Here is a 19690-nt window from a genome sequence, read left to right as displayed (position 1 = left end):
ACCCCAAGAAGAGCCCCATTTTTGGCCTTTTCTCTTGGGGGTATGCCATGGGTTCGATAACATCTCCTCAAATTTCAGCATACCTGAAACTTCTGAATATTAACCTTACTTGAGATGAGGGTCCTAGCAGATGTATTTAAGGTTATGGTAGAGATGAGGTCCTTATGGATTAAGGTGGGTCCTAAATTCAATGAGATCATCTTTATGAGACAGAAAAGGAGAAGACATAGAGACATAAACAGAAGAAAAGAACATGTGAAGATAGAGGCAAGGGTGAGAGCAACTGCTAGCTAAGGACCATTAAGGATTGTGAATGATCAGCTCTAAAAGTGGGGGATGGATTTTCCCTCAGAGTCTTCTGAAGGAACCAACCCTGTCGACTTCTTCTTCTTTTTTTTTTTTTTCCCAAGATTTTATTTATTTTTTTGACAGAGAGAGATCACAAGTAGGCAGAGAGGCAGGCAAAGAGAGAGGGAGAAGCAGACTCCCCGCAGAGCAGGGAGCCTGATGCAGGGCTTGATCCCAGGACCCTGAGATCATTACCTGAGCCGAAGGCAGAGGCTTAACCCACTGAGCCACCCAGGCGCGCCCCCTGCCCACTTCTTAATTTTGGATTTCTGGTCTCCCGAGCTGTGAGAGAATACATTTCTGTTATTTTAACCCACCAGTGTGTGGTGAGGTGTTACAGTGGTCCTAGGAAACTCATATTGGGTGGTATGTCTCTGAGTGAGGCATCTTCCTGGCCTATGACCCCATGTTATCAAGTTGGCTGCCAGCTCCTGTGGGTGGCTGGTGGGGATGCTGGGGAGTCTCAGTCTGAATGACAAACTCTTCCTCCGAATCTCTCTTCTGTTTCATATGGTACCCTCATCTCTACTGCATGTGGCTTCATCTAGTGCCAAAGTCTTCAGTTTCAAACACCCTCAGTCTTTGGCAGATGAGGTTGGTAGAGAAGATAGATTGCCCAGCTGTCAAGAGTATGAGGAAGGCCTAGGGGGGAGGTCTCATTGATTGATTAATTGATTGATTGATTGTAGTCCCTTTTTATTGCTGTTTCTAGGTAGGGAGAGGAATTACTGAACCCTTTGGGAATTGGGCAGGCAAATCATGTTGCACTGCTTGGTAAAGATTCCATTTCCTTAAGTGACAAAATTCAAATTCCACACATCCTCACATTTCCAGCTTGAAAAATTACATTCTCTCGTGTTCTATGTTCACTGTCTGTACATCCTATTTAAAAACTACCATGTTTTCACTTTCACGGTTATTTGTAGAGGGAATGCCTGTATTTGGCCCACTATCTTTAACGAGAACTTCAGATTTGTTTTCATAATATTTACGAAGTGTGCGTTTCTGCTGAAAATTCTGATGTCTTTCAGCAATTGCGACATGCACTTTCTGGCAGACTTCACTTTTCAGTAATATATCCCATCTTTTTATATTTATATTCTTCAGGCTTTATAGTTAATGTGGCAGCAAAACTTAGGCTCAAAGTCTTTTTATACTTTTGGAATGCTAATAGAATTACCATCCTTGTTTATTGTGTTTTGTGACCCTAGAGATATCTATAACATTTCAGCATTACCACTGGGGGTTTATAGTAGCCTTAAAATGACTATAAATATAAAGAGGAAAGCAGAATGCTTATCAACATCTAAATATCTTTCTGGGGGAATGCCGTCTTTTGTTTTTCATCATGGGATGAATTCATGGGACAGGAAATGTGGAAGAGGCAAGCGTCAGTTTTAAAGTGGCAAAGGTTCTAGTGTCTGACACAGGCATACTACAAGGTAAACACACAAAATGTAATCCTCACAACTATCCTATGAAGTGGGTGTTGTTCACAACTTCTAGATTTTACAGATGAGAAAACAAAGTCAAAGACAGCTGAAGAATTGGCCCCAGGTCGTACAGTCTGTAAGTGATTGAGCTGGCGTTTGCACGTGAGTAGCCTGACCATGGGGCAGCTGACCCAGAGTGAGAAGTCAAGCAGGTTGATTGCTGTTACTACTACTAGTGCTACTACTACCATATTTGAGTATATTTGGATCATATTTGCTCAGCTCCTTAAAACTTATTATTTTTACATTATGCATTTTTTTGTTGGTTTGTTTTTAAAGAAAGAGTGCATACATGCACACAAGCAGGTGGGAGAGAGAGAGAGAGAGAGGGAGAGAGAGACAATCTTATGCAGGGTCCATGCTCAGCATGGAGCCTGATGCTGGGCTCAAGCTCATGACCCTGAGATCATGAGCTGAGACAAAATCAAGAGTCTTTTGCTTAACCAACTGAGCCATCCAGGTGCCCCTGCATTAAATTTTAGCAAAGGATACTTTAGGAGTCATGTGCAGTGTGTTTCAATATTTGCTCCAAAAAATGCTGTTTTTAATATTTTGTTATGGAATCTATCTGCAGAATCTCTTCTGTAAAACAATACTTGAGAGTAACTTTGAGACTTTAGTTTTGAGAAAGATAAACAGATAAAGCCATATAAACCTTGAGAAGTTGCTGTGTGGCCTCTTTTTGGATCATAAGAGTTATAAAAATTGTGCATTTCTTTTGTGAGATTAAGAGTCACTTATGGTTTGTCTCCCTCCCAATCCCATCTTCTTTCATTTATTCTTCTTGTACCCACTTATGAGGGTTGTTGAGGGGAGGGGGTTTGGGAGAAGGGGGTGGTATTATGGACATTGGGGAGGGAATGTGTTTTGGTGAGTGCTGTGAAGTGTGTAAACCTGGTGATTCACAGACCTGTACCCCTGGGGATAAAAATATATGTTTATAAAAAATAAAAAATTATATTAAAAAAAAATTGTGCATTTCTTGTCTGCCCCTCAGAGGGAGCACAGAGAACTCAGCTTGATAAGGCCAGGACAGTTGTCCTATACTTATCTTTGAAGGGTTGTGCATAATCATCATAATCAAATTACCATTTATCATTCCCAAATGAGGGTTTTTGTCTAACCAAGATTATAGTATAAAATTACAAATTTTTTTTTAGCAAATCTACCCTCTGGTTCAGACATTTAAAGAAAAACTTCAACTTTTATTAAGGGATCCAGTCAAATTGCTGTAACAAAATACTGTAGAGTGGGGTGTCTTATAAACAACATACATTTATTTCTTACAATTCTGGGGGTTGTGGAAGTCCAAGATCAAAGGCACTGCCAGATTTGGTGTCTGGTGAGGATTCAGTTCCTCGTTCATCGATGGCTGTGTTCTTACTGTGTCTTCATGTGGTAAAGTGGAGATGAACCTCTCTGGGGTCTCTATTTATGGGGACACTAAACCCATTCATGAAAACTTCATCCTCACAACTTGATCACCATCCCAAAGTCCTGCCTCCTACCACCATCACATTGGGGGCTGGGATTTAACATGAGTTTGGGGGAAGGGACACTAACATTTAGTCTATAGTGTTGAATGAAAGAGGAAAGCCATAAAAACATATTTATTTGTGATAAAATTATTCAAGAAAAAAGAAGAGGGGCACCTGGGTGGCTCAGTGGGTTAAGCTGCTGTCTTCGGCTCAGGTCATGATCTCAGGGTCCTGGGATCGAGTCCCGCATCGGGCTCTCTGCTTGGCAGGGAGCCTGCTTCCCTTCCTCTCTCTCTGCCTGCCTCTCTGTCTACTTGTGATTTCTCTCTGTCAAATAAATAAATAAAATCTTAAAAAAAAAAAGAAAAAAGAAAAAAAAGAAGAAAAATGTTGAACAAAGGACAACAACAAAAAAGGCCAGAAGAGTTCTGAGTTGGTAATGGACTCATTAAGATACCTGAGTGACAGAATATATATTTCCTTGCCTGTACGTTATCAGTCACTTGCTAGTGGCTGGCTTTATATGAATCTTGACATATAGAAGATTGTATCTGTTCATATGTAAATGTGATCAGAAGTAATGGGCATTTTAGTTCTATCCGTTGGTGTGTTTCGTGATGTCATTTATCCAACATTGTTTCCTAGTGTGCTGGTAGTACAGTATAGTCATGTTACATGTATACAAAAAATTTCCATTTTAATTCTGTTTCTTCAAAAGGGTATGCTTTGTGGAATAGGAGGGCACTTAAATGATTGTTGTGTATTACTACAGTGATCATTGATTACCTAGTGCTCTTATGAGGCTGGATGAAATATTATCCAAGTGTGTCTGAGACATATAAATTCATAGTGACTTAGAGAGTGGAGACAAATTTTAAATCATTAAGATGATTTACTCCATCTTATATAAGAAAGAAAGGAGACTCAGGGAGGGATATATTAGATGATTTTTTTTTTTTTTTTGCAGGTCACAGTGTCTCTAGGGCCTCAGTTTGTGATAGTTTTTGTTCTTGCTCACTATGCTTTCTACTTCACCATGTGATCAATGCAGGAACATCCCATCATGCAAGATGCTTGTTAAAGCAAATTCTTGAAGTATGAAGTGATTGGCAACTGGCTAGTCTGTTCTCTGCCTAGTGCCCCTTCTCATTTTACTAGCCTCACAGTAATAGAATCCTGCATTTGTTTGTGGTTGAATTTTAGGTTGGGTTTTTATTTGATATTAAATATGATTTTTATTTTATGTTGATAATTGAAAATAGCATATGAGCACAAATATGGACATCTATGGAACAGAACTAGCCCATTAACAATAAGAGGTTCCTTATAATATCCTCAAAATATTTTGCACATCAGTGTCCTAATTCATGAAGGAACAGAAAAGACAGGTGCTATGATGTGATAATGATTTATAGGTTCCCCTTCCTTCTCATGCCAGGCAACTTTATGAACTTTCATAGGGAAACCATCTATATAACATTTTGTTCCACAGAAAAGGAGATGTGAACAATTTTCTTCAAGGCAAAATAATGACAAATTTCAAGAGCAGAAACAGAATTTCTAAATGTAAAACCACAGGGATGAAACATGAAGAAGACTGATATATTTGATTAAATCAGAATTTAAAATCACTACATATTAAAAATTACCATGGATGAAATCAAGTGATATGTGACAGGAGAAAATATTTGGGACAAACACAAAGCACTGTTAGTTTTGCTAATTTTCTTCTATTATGATGCAAACACTTAAACAGAAGCCCTGGAATGGAAGCCTAATGTTTTTTAGAAATGAGGAAATAGAAATATCCAGTAGACATGTGAAAAGAAAATGTTCACTGATCGAATAAATACAAGTAATAATAGCATTCCAGTTTTCTTCTAGATACTACTAGAGTAGCTTTTTAAAATAACTAAAATGATATAAATATATATATAAAATGATGAAGTATAGAAAATAATGAATATATGGAGGGGGTGCCTGGGTGGCTCAGTCAGTTAAGTGTCTGCCTTTGGCTCTAGTCATGATCCCAGGGTCCTGGGATTAAGCCCCGCTTTTGGCTCCCTCCTCAGCAGAGAGCTTGCTTCCCTCTTTTGCTCTGCTGTTCCTTCTGCTTGTGTGCACTCTCTCTCTCTTTCTGTCAAATAAATAAACAAAATCTTTTAAAAAATATGGAGAGAGCAGAGTTTTCTTAGGAGTGTGAATTGGTATAGACTTCTGGAGATAAGCTTGGTCATATATATTGAAAGACTTCATATTTTGATATTCTTTGGGTAAGAAACTATATTCCTAGCAATCTTTTATTTAAAAAAATGGAGCACAGTCCAAATTCTTAAGCCAACATATTGCTCTACAAAAAAAAAAAAATATATATATATATATATATATATTTACATATCTATAGATACCTATTTATCCATAACTGGATATCTGTATATCAGTGTGTACACAATTGTACACACACACATGCATGTACATATGAGTATAAACAAAGTTAAGAAACCAAATGTTCAAAAACAAAATTATATATGATATGGTTAAATATAACATAGCTACAATAAGAGAATTAAATGACACACATTTTTAAATTCTTTTTTTCTTATTTTAAAGTAATCTTTACACCCAATGTGGAGCTTGAACTCCCAACCCAAGACCAGAAGTTGTATGCTTTACTGACTGAACCACCCAAGTGCTCCATATGACATAAATTTTGACAACACGTTTTAGGTGAAAAATACAAGGATTGTAAGATTGTGTGTTTTTGAAAGCTGTATACCAGATATTGTATCTGGGAGGTAGGAATACAGGAATTTTTTCCTTGTGTTCTTCTATATTTTAATGAACATGCATACATTTTATAATGAGAAGTATGTTACTTAATAATTTCAAATGTTCAATAGTTTCCTAAAACCTAATGAATGGGTGGAGAGCTCACTTATACATTTTAGGGCTCTACCGGCAGGTGGCAGTAGCAAACAAGAAATGTGTCATAAATGAAGGCAAGACTTGAGATTGAATTTTTCCTAGATATGCGGGATTGTAATAATAAAGCCAGGGTGATACTCTGTTTTTTAAGCATTCCTGTACTTAAATCAGAATTTATATTTAAAGATAAATGTACTTAGGGATCTAAAAAGACAAGATATCTGTAGAGGAATTTAGAGGGAGAGCAGAATCTGTATTGTACATGTTTATTTTATTATGATTACTTGTCAACAGAATAAATTATTTTCATATTTAAAAAATGAAAACCAAATTAAATATCCCAGGTTTTAGAGGCTGTCTAAATATGCCTTAAAATCAAATTATTTTACTTAAGTATTCTTTTTAATCTCAAATTATAAATCTAGAAGCTCATAACAATTTTTCTTAAATCTGAGGCTTTTAGAGAATCTAAAAAATACACACTTCTGTGTAGAATTACTATTATTTTATATTCCATTTCTAATTCAGTCGATGATTACGTGCTTATGATGAGAGCTCCCAAAGGTTTCTTGCTTGGAGGTGTGTAGGCAGTGAATTGTGAACTAGGATTGATTTCCTGTATGATGCCATGTCTTTCAATTTCCCTGTAGGGAACCTTGTGTGTATATATATAACAAGAGCAAATTCTTGGAAGTTTTTTCTTTTTCAGTGATCACTTTTGATTTTTTTGACCTGAACCAAGAGCTCTATACAGATAAAACAGATAAGTCCATGACAAATTTGCTTGCTTTGGTGCCTACAGTAAACAGGTGTTTGCTTTTATTAAATTATGAGTGTATTTCGGATCAATTTCTGAATCAAATCTCTGTTTATTTAGCTCCCTCTGTATACATTTTTTTCAATGGCAGGTGAATGTTTCATATATTTGGGGATATATCATTTTGTTTTGCAAAGGACAGCCAAAGGGCTAACCTTTAAACTGTAGGTCAACTCTGCCACCCCTGCTCCAAACCGTTCTGTAGCTTTTCACCATTCTTAGAAGACAAAGGCAACACATGATGATCGCGTCTTTCAGTTTTTGCTCTCGGTCCAGACTTGTGAGGTCCTTAAAAGCTGCATTTTAAAACAAAAACATAAGCTGAAACTTAGGGGTTCATTAAACTCAGGGTCACAGAATTGACAAGTATTGCAACAATGAAAAGGCACCCAGCTCTAGTTAATAACCGTGTTCTGAGACATCCACCTCTCTCCCCTGCATGGCTGTCTGCTTCCTGATTCCATCTTCCTGATTTCTCCCTGGTACTGCTTCCCACCCCACAGCTCTCTCTAATCCCTATGCAGCCAAAGGGCTAACCTTTAAACTGTAGGTCAGCTCTGCCACCCCTACTCCAAACCCTTCTGTGGCTTTTCACCATTCTTAGAAGACAAATCCAGCCTTCTCCCCAGGGCATGTTAAGCCTGGTGTGATCTGGCTTCTTCCCTTGCCCTAGGGTCGTCCTTCAGCTTGCTCCCTCAGTTGTGGCCACCCTGGTCTCCTCCCTCTGTCGTAAAGCATACTTCTGTTGGGGCGTTGGCACTGGGTGTCTTCTCCCTCATTCCCCTCCTCAGGCATCTCTCTGAGGACAGAGATTCCCTGCCTCACCCCCCACCCCCCACCCCCCTCACCCCCACTTTGTCCATTTACTTGGCTTTATTTTTCTTTATCACAGTAGTCACCACCTGACACTTGATCCCCAAGTTTGTGTCATTGTATATTTTCCATCTTTTTCACTAGAAGGCAATCTCCAGGAGGGCAGGCTCTTTCTTTTTTGGATCACTGCTATATCTCAGCACCCAGAATATGCCACAGTAGATGCTAGACGCTCCATGACTTTTATTTACATAAGTGAAATGAATGAATCAGTAAAACTTGCCCTTTCTGACTGTAGGCCTCTATCCCTCTGTGGTTTACCATGGGGTGAAACAAGATTTTCCTTAAAGGATACGGGACTTGAGAGTTCTTTGTATTAGCACCACTCAGGGAAAACTTACCCTCTGTCTATGTTCCTCACTTTTATTTTTTTAAAACCTTTTTTTGGGGATTATTTATTTATTTATTTATTTGACAGAGAGAGATCACAAGTAGGCAGAGAGGCAGGCAGTGAGAGAGAGAGAGAGAAGCAGGCTCCCCGCTGAGCAGAGAACTTGATGCAGGGCTCGATTCTAGGACCCTGAGATTATGACCTGAGCCGAAGGCAGAGGCTTTAACCCACCGAGCCACCCAGACGCCCCTCTGTTCCTCACTTTTAACAGGAGATCAGAGTAGTCTTCACGTTCTCCAACTTACTAAACTGCAGGAGGATCAACATGGAAAATCTCTTTCCGAATAATCTTACTGAACTGTGAGACAATGAAGCAAAGTCCTTTTTGTTACTTGGGATTTTAATTTACCAGTTGAGCACGTTACTTTAGACTAGCAGCAATAGCAGTAGAGGAAAACCGGGAACGTTTGCTTTTAGACCGTGGGGAGGGCAGGCAGAACAAGGATTGGAGGCCCAGGATTCTGAAGACAAATGACCTTGCATGGGAGTCCCTCTTGGCACCTTGCAACCTTAGGTGACTTTGGGGTAAATTCTTCAAACTCTCTGGGCCTCAGTTTTGCTTCTGTAAAATCATGTAACTGAAACTGCCCTGAGGGTCATTATGGGGATAATCAATGGGACAGATGCCTGCCAAGCACAGTGCTTTAATTTTATTACACGTTTATTGTAATCAACGTGTGGTGATGAGCACTGCGTGTTATAGGAAACTAATGAATCATTGAACACTACATCAAAAACTAATGATGTTGGCTAACTGAACATAATAAAAAAAATAATAAATAAAAAAGAAAAAGGATGGCCTCTCACAAACCTGGTAACACATGATGATCACGTCTCTCAGTTTTGACAATATGTATTGCTCGGACCACCTTCTGCCCCATTAACAGAAAGGCCCTGGGGTTTCCTGTTCTTCCATTCCCTCCTCTCATCCCTACACAATCCAGGAACCCTGGCCCACAGGTTAGACCCCATGCAAAACAAGCTGGAGACAATCTTAGTCCACTGCTGTCCTTATACATTGTTGCCACATGGTGGCGCTAGTGCAAACTGCTCTTTGGAGGATGGACAGCGGCTGGTTTACTTTGTGCTTTTTCCTGACCAGCTTGCTCCTTGAAATAGCACCAGAGTGCTTGGGTGCTGGGAAACCAGCTTTGTGTCTGCACCCATACAGCGCAAAGGTCTATGAGTCAACAAGCTGCTGTGCTGCTGTGTGAGCCCTTTCCTGAGGCCATGTCTGAACCATCCTAATGCCACCCCCCTGGGGGAGTAATTCCTCTGGCAAGGAGCCCCTTACTCAGCCCACCTTCTTCCCAGGGATCATCTGTGTAATGATGGTATGAAACAGCTATTGTTGAGTAACAATATGCTCCTGCAAGCTCACACACACACACACACACACACACACACAAACACACACACCCTATGTCTTACATAGACACACAGAGTCATGTATTGCCTTTTCCTAGAGCAGTGAGCATTCATTTGCATAATTAACAAGGCCATTCAAGTGAATGTACAAGATGAAAGAGATTAGATTCCCCTGATGGTAAAACAACAGAAACAATAACATGCCCTATCTTAAAATCCTATTAATATTGTTATTTTGTTGACTGTCCTAATCATAGCCTATATTCTCTCTTAGTAGCTCAACTTAACTTGGAGGAGAAGGACTAGACTGTGTCATGAGTAGGCACAATTGTGAAATGGGCCTCCCAGAGCTACTGTTTCAATGCAAAACTTCCAATGATAGCAGCAAAGAGGTTATGAATTGGACTGCCAGAGCCACTGCTTCTTACCAGACTTTTCCAAGTGCCTCCACAGTGTCCGTGTTGAACACTTGTCTCCTTGCAGGGAGGCTTGGCTGGCTAGAAGGGGCCTGGATGGTCTCCAGTCCCAAGAAGCATGCAAAGCCCAATAGGTCTTTCCATCTCCTCCTCATCTGGGCTTTGGGTGGAAAGGGCAGCTCTGCTTTTTTTGGCCTGGTCACATAGGGGTGTTGCATGAAAGCCATTGCTAGTTTTAAAGAGCAAATTCAGCCACCTTCTGCTATCTTCTGGGAGTCGGGAAAAGAGTTGGCAGTAGTTGATGCATTCACTGTTCTAATCCTGGCCAAATAGAATTAATCACCACCAACGATGGATGCACATATAACATACTTTATTTTATTTTTATATAAATCACTGAAAACAGAAGCCTTAGTGTCATGATATAGCCTGAGGCTCTTCCATCTTCTCTCCAAATCAGACTAGCTTGCTTACCTACTTTCTCACTGGACTTGTCTTATTCCTCTTCTGAGTTGCAAACTTAGGCCATTAATTGGCCCTCATTCAGTATTGCTGCTTTTAGCATCTTTGCCTTTGCTCTTCTCCTGAACGTCAAGGTTTGTCTTCCAGGCTGGTATGATAGCCGTGTTCCTAAAATTGCTGGTCTGCACCCTCTCTGTACTCCACATAGTTGTCTGGAATAATTTGTTATCTGTAGCCATTATGGAAAATGCCTGCTTATCATACATGTAGGATTTCCATTTCTGCAGGGCTGTGAAGTTTCTATAATAAATCAAATCTCTTCTTACTGTTCCCTCCCCACCCCCCACTCTCCTGGCTTTACCTTAGAATCATACTGTTCATTACTAAAATGTATAATCTCATTTAGACCAAATGATCTAATTGCATAAATTTTCCTCTGATCCAGAGTTCCTGGCACTCGAGCCATTTCCTAGCAAACCTATTATAACTCACAGGCTGCTTCCAAATTCTGTGAGTTGGCTCAAGGTTCTTTATTCAAACCATAAAAAGCAAACTTGGGGATTTTTTACAATTTGAGATAAATCAGATTGTTTTTCTTCCTTTTTGCCACCTTCATTTTTCAACAAAAAGAAGGGTGCACACATCAAACCCAAGATGAAAAATTTAGCATCCACTGGAGAAAAAGCACTCGACTAATGTTATTTAACCCTCAAAATAACCAAGTGTGCAAGTTTAGTTGCCGTTAGTTCCTTTTGCTGAGAAAAATGAGATTCAGAGCAGAGAAATAACTGGGGGAGGTTTGTCAGCTCAGGCGGCAGACCCAAGCCTTTCTGTACCTACCAATTCCAACTAATACTCTGGCTCCAAGAAGAATGAAACAGGATGGGATTGGGAGGGAGACAAACCATAAGTGACTCTTAATCTCACAAAACAAACTGAGGGTTGCTGGGGGGAGGGGGGTTGGGAGAAGGGGGGTGGGGTTATGGACACTGGGGAGGGTATGTGCTTTGGTGAGTGCTGTGAAGTGTGTAAACCTGGTGATTCACAGACCTATACCCCTGGGGATAAAAATATATGTTTATAAAAAATAAAAAAAAATTTAAAAAATGGCAAATTTAGTTTTTGAGGCTGCCTTGGGCCTTCACTCCATATTTCTGAATGAACTGTTGCTTTTAGGGGCCAATAGAATATGTTCAGTGGCTGACGCTCAAAATTTAAACCAGCTTTTTAAAAAATTATTGTTAACATATAATGTATTATTTGTTTCAGGGGTATAGGTCTGTGATTCATCAGTCTTACACAATTCACCGCGCTCACCATAACACATACCCTCCCCAGTGTCCATCACCCACCCACCCTTTCCCTACCCCTCCCACCCCCCAGGAACCCTCAGTTAGTTTCCAGAGATTAAGAGTCTCTTATGTAAACCAGCTCTTTTTATTCAGTAAAAGAAAAAAACAAATATAAGCCTTTATTGTAGTAAGAGAGCAAAGCCCCATTTATTTTTTAGTTACATCTAGGCTGATCAAGCATTCCATTTTGGCTCTATGTGGGACCATAATCACCAGCACCTTGTGTATATCATAACACTGGATGTTGCGTGCTATTGTGTTAGAGAACCACACAGCCATGGGCCTTGTTTATCATGACACACAGTCAACAACAATAGTTGCAATGGTAATCAAAATAGATAATTTGGGCAATGTTCTTCTCATTTCACTTGGGTGAACTCAACCATAATTCAGGAATTGTTATCAGGGGTGGACCTAACGGTTTTGTTAGGGATGCATTCCTGAGTGTCCTGACAAGTAAGGGGATTAGATCAATGGTGCATCCATCCATTTATTCATTCTAGAAGCAATTATTCGGTGTTCATTGTGTACCAAGTGCTGTCCTAAACAGGAAGACTTCTCTCCAGTCAATCATCTGGGAATAACAGACTTTGACCATCAGAGCACATTTCAAATCACCATTTGAATCCTCCTCTTCCAAGTCCAGCTCTCTCTAGACCCTTCCCCAACCTTCTGTGGTCCTCTTCCCCATGTCACTCTTGTAGACTTTATGAGCATTCATTCTGAGAAAGAAGAATCAGTACTGGGAAGAAGTTTTGATTACTTGTGGAAGAATCTCACTGCCCACCCCTCTAGTAACTCTAACCACATGTCTAAATGTTAGCCAGTGGATGCCATCTTGATTTATAGGAAAGTGTTTATTATGGTGGGCTTTACAACTTCGGAATACATTTAAATGGTGTTGTCCTTGCTTGTGTATTTTCTGTTTGTGGTTGAAGAACCGTATGCTTGGCTCTGCCCAGAGACTCCTCACAAAGCACAGCTGGTTTTGCTTAACATTATTTTTCATTAGTATTTTCTAAGTTGATTCTAGCCAGGATTTACTGAATCTAGTACTGTTATACTAGCCACTGGGGGCATAAGACAAGGAAAAGTTATGTTCATTAAACACGGGCAATGGATTATAAAGGTTGTATGGTAATATACATATATCTATATGTAAATATAAGTAATATAAATATAAATATTTCATTATTTTGAGCATATGGATAGGTAGGTAGGTTGATTAGATACTGCTTAGTGAGCACATGGATAAGAGTTTGGGGAAACACACAGCACATGCCCATAGATTAAACTTAATAAGAAAAGCCAACAATTTCTAACCTTCTCTGCTTCGCTCTGCTGTGATGCTGTGTAGTAGGGTCCATGTGGATAATGAGCACTTGAAATGTAGTTGATCTGAACTGAGATGTGTTATGAATATAAAGTACACATGCTAGTTTCAAAGACTTTAAAAAAAAAAACGTGATGTATCTCACTAATAATTTCTTCTTACCCATTACCTGTTGAAAAAATACTCTGGGTATACTGGACTAAATAAAATGTTATTAAAATTAGTGTCTCCTGTTTCTGGGCCTGGGTGGCTCAATCAGTTAAGTGTCTGCCTTTGGCTCAGGTCATGATCCCAGGATCCTGGGATCAAGCCCCACATCGGGCTCCCTGCTCAGGTGGGAGCCTGCTTTTCCCTCTCCCTAACACTCCCCCTGCTTCTGAGCTCTCTCTTTCTCTGACAAACAAATAAATAAATAAATAAAGACTTTAAAAAATTAATGTCACCTGTTTCTTTTCACTTTATTTTTTATCTTATTTAAATTCAGTTGCTCAACATACAATATATTATTAATTTCAGAGGTATAATTCAGTGATTCATCGGTTGCATATAACACCCAGTGCTCATTAAATCTTGGGCCCTTCTTTTTTTTTTTTTTTTTAAAGATTTTATTTATTTATTTGACAGAGTGAGATCACAAGTAGGCAGAGAGGCAGGCAGAGAGAGAGGAGGAAGCAGGCTCCCCCCTGAGCAGAGAGCCCGATGCGGGACTTGATCCCAGGACCCTGAGATCATGACCTGAGCCGAAGGCAGCGGCTTAACCCACTGAGCCACCCAGGCGCCCCTCTTGTGCCCTTCTTAATGGCCATCCTCCAGTTACCCCATCTCATGGCCCACCTCCCCTCCAGCAACCCTCAGTTTGTTTCCTATAGTTAAGAGTCTCTTATGGTTTGTCTCCCTCTCATCCCATTTTACTTTTCTTTCCCTTACCCTATGATCCTCTGTTTTGTTTCTTAAATTCCACATATACACGCAACCATTTGATAATTGTCTTTCTCTGACTGGGTTATTTTGCTTAGCAAAATACCCTCCAGTTCCATTTACATCATTGCAAATAGCAAGATTTCATCCTTTTCGATGGCTGAGTCATATTCCACTGTGTATATAAACCACATCTTTTTTTTTAATTTAATTTTTTCAGTGTTCTAAGATTCACTTTTTATACACCAGTGCTCCATACAATATGTGCCCTCCTTAATACCCACCACTAGGCCCTCCCAACCCCCCACCTCCCTCACCTCCAAAACCCTCAGTTTGTTTCTCTGAGTCCAGTCTCTCATGGTTCGTCTTCCCTTCCAGTTTCCCCCAATTCACTTCTCCTCTCCTTCACCCAATGTCCTCTGTGTTATTCTTTATGCCCCATAAGTAAGTGAAACCATGTGATAATTGACTTTCTCTGCTTGACTTATTTCACTCAGCATAATCTCCTCTAGGCCCATCCATGTTTATACAAAAGTTGGGTATTCATCCTTTCTGATGGAGGCATAATACTCCATTGTATATATGGACTATATCTTCTTTGTCCATTCATCTGTTGAAGGACATTTTGGCTTTTGCCACAGTTTAGCGACTGTGGCCATTGCTGCTATGTTTCATTGCTATGAACATTAGGGTTCAGATGGCCCTTCTTTTCACTACATCTGTATCTTTGCGGTAAATACCCAGTAGTGCAATTGCATAGGGAAGCTCTATTTTTAATTTCTTGAGGAATCTCCACACTGTTTTCCAAAGTGACCACACTTTGCAACTTGTAGTCCCACAGCAGTGTAAGAGGGTTCCCCTTTCTCCACATCCTCTCCAACACATGTTGTTTACCACCTTGCTAATTTTGGCCATTCTAACTGGCGTAAGCTGGTATCTCAGTGTAAACCACATCTTCTTTATCCAATCATCTGTCATTGGACATCTGAGTTCTTTCCATAGTTTGGCTATTGTGGATATGGGTGCTATAAACACTGGGGTGCAGGTGCCCCTTCAGATCACAATGTTTGTATCCTTTGGGTAAATACCTAGTAGTGCAATTGCTGGGTGATAGGCCTTTCTCAAGAAAAAAGAAAAGTCTCAAATACACAAGCTAACCTTATACCTCAAGTAGCTGGAAAAAGGACAGCAAATAAAGCCTAAACCCAGCAGGAGAAAAGAAATAATAAATGTTTCTTATTGCTTTAAAAATGTGGCTAGTGGAAGAATTCAAATTACCTATGTAGTACAAATTATATTTCTGATAGTGTGGTTTCAGTGTATTTCCACCAGTCATTTTGAGACTTATTGTATAAAAGATTTATAATCTATTTTTACATTTAAAATTACATCATTAAACATTTTTCTCAAACCGTGATTGTTAAATAGCTTTGTAACTATCCATCATATGGATAGCCACTTGTATGTATAACCAATATCCTGTGTCCCATTTAGCCTTTGGGTGACTTCCAATTTAGAAAGTAAGGTATTAAAAAAATGAATTTATTTTTGACTAGTACTGTTTTCTTCCCCATTTCTTCCATAGGAGCAAATTTGGAAAAAATAAATCTGGAAGAAATAGTTAAAAATTAGATAGTCTCATTATAGGACACATTCAATTTTAATGTTGTGATGTATTTCTCTGTGTTTGTGTGTTTTTTTTGTTTTTGTTATATAAGTTTATTTTAATATATATTGAATTTTCATTTTTATTTGAACATAAGAATTTTATGTTTTCCATTTTCTTATAACCTTACTGCAAAGAAAGAGAAAGAGATCATTTAATGGCTGTACAGTTTCCTACTGAATGAATATATAATTTTCTTTGGCTTTATAGGTTGAATCCAATTTTCAGCAATTACAAATAATGCATATCTTTTTCTCCAAAATTTAGATTATTTTCATTTGTTCACTGAACAAACCTCAGTTGGGCATTTAAGAAAAGTATACAAAGAAAGGTTATGGATCACATCCTAACAACTGCCCTGCTTCCATGTGGAAGTTATATTGTTGAAAGCTTATAAGGCACTCTTAACAACTAAAATAGTTGTTATAGTTCATGCCTTCTACTTCTTTATTTCACTTTACTATGCTGCTGGCAAAATATATATATATATATATCAATTATATACACACACACACACGCACACACACATACATATATAAATAAAGTCAATCTCAAAAGCCCATCATTTTCCTATTTGTTTAACAAATTTAGAATAGTCCTTTAAAAAAGATGTCTAATTACCTGAAGCTTGAATTTAAGCCAGTTTTCCCCATTGTTAATAACTTGTACCATTAGTATTTGGGTGTGGTATGTTTTCATCCGTTTTAATAGAAGAGTTGCTACTAGAATTTTCCTTGTGCTGACATATTTTATTGTGAGCACCAGAAAAACATTAAAGATCTTCACACTCATTTATCGAGCCACTAGATTCTAGTCATTGATTGACATTTGTGAAGTTTGGGCTATGTGTGTGAAACATTAGGAAAGGAAGCATGCGAGCGAGGGAGGAAGTGAACTACATTTTCAGCCAAGACAACCATGAGTAATGGAGATGAGGAGCAAGGTGATGGGTGAGGGCATCTTCATGTTGTTGCTATTCAACACTGCAGTTGGTAGGAGGCGGTTCTTGAGTAGATTTGTTTAAGGCCTGTATGTAATCCTCCCTTTTTCAGGTTAGATGTGACAGGGTATTTATGTTGGTGAACGTTGTGAGAAAGGAGAATGAAGAATGAAGAGCAGGAATCTTAAGAGAGAACACGTGAAAGTCAAGCCAAGGTGAAGGATGAGGATGTCAGCCTGTCTTGCAAATCCACTATTCCCAGGTCCACAGCCCTGTCTATGCAGGCATTTTAGTGGAAGATTACAAGGAGTGGTGGCAAGAACAGGGGTGTTAGGATTCTGGAAACTTAGGTTGCTGTTCCAGGTCTTGGAAAGTAGGTTCACCCCTGAGGACTTCAGACTTTCAGAAGTCAACTCTAACATGAGAGGCTGAGCCTAGATGAGGGCTGGTCAGTAGGTCCCCTGATTGACAGGATGTTTGCTTGGGAATGACCTCATGGAACTCAGTGTGAAAGCCACACTCTGGGTCAGCTAAGGGATCAAGTATCTTGATCAATTACTGATATCCGTGAAAAGTAGTGTGATACCTCTCCTTGGGCAAAACCATGTCAATGGATCTTCTAAATTAAATATCTTATGATTCTTTAAAAAAGATTTGTGTGCCTCAATAGTGTAAAACTAAGAAGATTGTGTTGGATGCTTTCATTTTTAAAGATAAAACGCTACTGAGTAAAATCACATAGGTGATTTGTAAACAGTGAATAAATACAGCCAGTGTTGACTGAAGACCTGTTTGGGGGTTATAGGACTCAATCTTAGGCCAATGTGTAAGTCCACCAAAAAGGGAAGAATTATCCGAAGCTAAGGTTCTTACTCACTGACCACATCATCATGCTGAGAAATTTAATATTTTAAAATCTCTAGAAGATGCAAGAATGGTACAAGTTATTGTTCTTAGTATTTGATAAGATTTGCACATGGACAACTTAGCCCATCATATTTTTTAAGTCAACAACACTGATTTTTCTTTCACAGTGGTTTGTGAGCCAGTGATTATAATCTGTTATGCTGGATGTCAAAGTGATGGGTAGAAGTGATAAAGAATGCTTACTGAGTTTTACACTGTGCTGGGACCTACTCACAGTACTGTACACAACTCTGTTCATTTCTCACACAAGTATAGTAAGTGGGGATTATTATTATTATCATCAGCCCCACCTAAGATTAAGAAACTGAGGTTCATTGAATTGACACAACTTCCCCAAGATCACATTGCTAGGAGGCCATAGTTCTTCACTAGAAAGTGATGGTAATTACCATTTTGAGTGTCTCTTCTGCACCAGGCATTTTACGAGAACCATTCCATAACTGATTTTGTTTCAGGACTATTTTATAGATGAAGTAACTGAGGTTTAGGTCACTTCAGGAATGAGTGCACTGTCACACGGCCGATCAGTGTAGTAGCTGAGAACCCTCAATTCCCAAGAACATGATGGGTTCATGGGGTTAAAGTCCTCCCTTTTAGATGGTTATGTATCAGTGTATAGTAAAGCAAAGTAAATAAAATATACATGTTGAAATCCAGATCCTATTTTGTACTGGGATTTACAGAATCGAGAGATTGTAGAAGGTCCGAAAAGGCATCTTGAATAATCACGTGCTGGAATCCTACAGATGTCAGCATGGTGAACAGCGGGCTACTTATCCTTTAGGTCAGAGCTCAGATCTTACTTGTCTTAGACATTCTGTAATTATCCTATTTTTAAACTACCTCCTAAACATACATCCTCCAATATGACCCTGCACACCTTCACAGCTAATTTCTCTTTGCATTGCTTTTTTTTTTTTTTTATAGTCTTCAGAGCACTGTTGACATTGTCAACATTGTCCTATCATTCTTTGCTAGGAAATAGGTTCCTGAGAGAAGAGAACTTGTTGTTTTACTGACCACGGTATCTCTTCTTCCTAGCACAGTATCTGGGACCCAGAGTGCCTCCTAAAATTTTTATTGAATGCATGTTGCATATTCTTCTTATTTAAAATATCAGTAACAGTAAATTTTTATTAGCCAGTTTCCTATATGCCTTGCTTTGTGTGAAGTACACACTTTTAAAATTTATTTCTAATGGTAAAATTAGGGAATTGGTCCTATTAGCCTAATTTTGCAGAGGAGGAAAATATAGCACATTGATGTCAAATGACTTGCATAAGGACATACATATAGTAGTTAAGAGTCTCAAACCAATGCAAAGAGACCATCCCAATACTGACCTCACCTGTGACTACAAATAGTCCCCAAACAGTCTCAAACTGTTGGAAGTTTGATCTACTGCTTGGTTGGTTTCCCTAAGAAGTAATTTATTTGTAGACTAGCAGACTAGACAATTGTAGACTAGACTAGACTTCAACATTTATTGAACATAGCGACAGATTATGTGACAAAGATCATTAGTTTCACTTTATAGGTCAAAAGAGAAAGTTCCGATAGGAGATGGGTATTGCTGGCAGTTGTTGAAGCCAGAATAAAAGCCCTTACTATTCGTTCCAAGTCTTCTGCCTACTCTGTTAGGAAGTAGCTGAGTCTCCTCCACAAAAGGGAAATGGCAATTAACTATTGTATTCAGACAGTATGTTGAGAGGGCAATTTATGTCATGGTAAAGACTGTGATTCCATTGTAAAGTGCTCTCTTAGGGAAGATAATATTTGCATATAGGTTCTTGATTGTTATTAGCTTCCCATCCATGCATGAACTGATTTTCCTTTTTGGCAGTGATCTAACCTACACAAAGAGGTGTCCCGGATGATTTTCTTGTAATTTCCTTCCTTGCAAGGTGAATTTACATTTGCATTTCAGTATCCCTAACAACAGTTGACAGATTTCTGAAGCTCTCATTGATTTGCTTTTAAGGG

At 39.0% G+C, this 19690-nt stretch overlaps 1 protein-coding gene across 2 annotated transcripts in view; it reads left to right on the top strand.

Moving 5' to 3' along the window:
• Nucleotides 1–19690, top strand: part of KCNIP4 (potassium voltage-gated channel interacting protein 4) — a 1128645-nt gene that overhangs the window by 161995 nt on the left and 946960 nt on the right. The gene's annotated exons all lie outside the window — the stretch shown is intronic.

The sequence above is a fragment of the Mustela putorius genome, unplaced genomic scaffold, assembly GCF_011764305.1.
Source record: "Mustela putorius furo isolate JIRA1106 unplaced genomic scaffold, ASM1176430v1.1 tig00000083_pilon_pilon_pilon, whole genome shotgun sequence".
Taxonomy (NCBI): domain Eukaryota; kingdom Metazoa; phylum Chordata; class Mammalia; order Carnivora; family Mustelidae; genus Mustela; species Mustela putorius.
The sequence above is the reverse complement of the archived record's forward strand: the minus strand, read 5'-3'. Positions and strand labels throughout refer to the sequence as shown.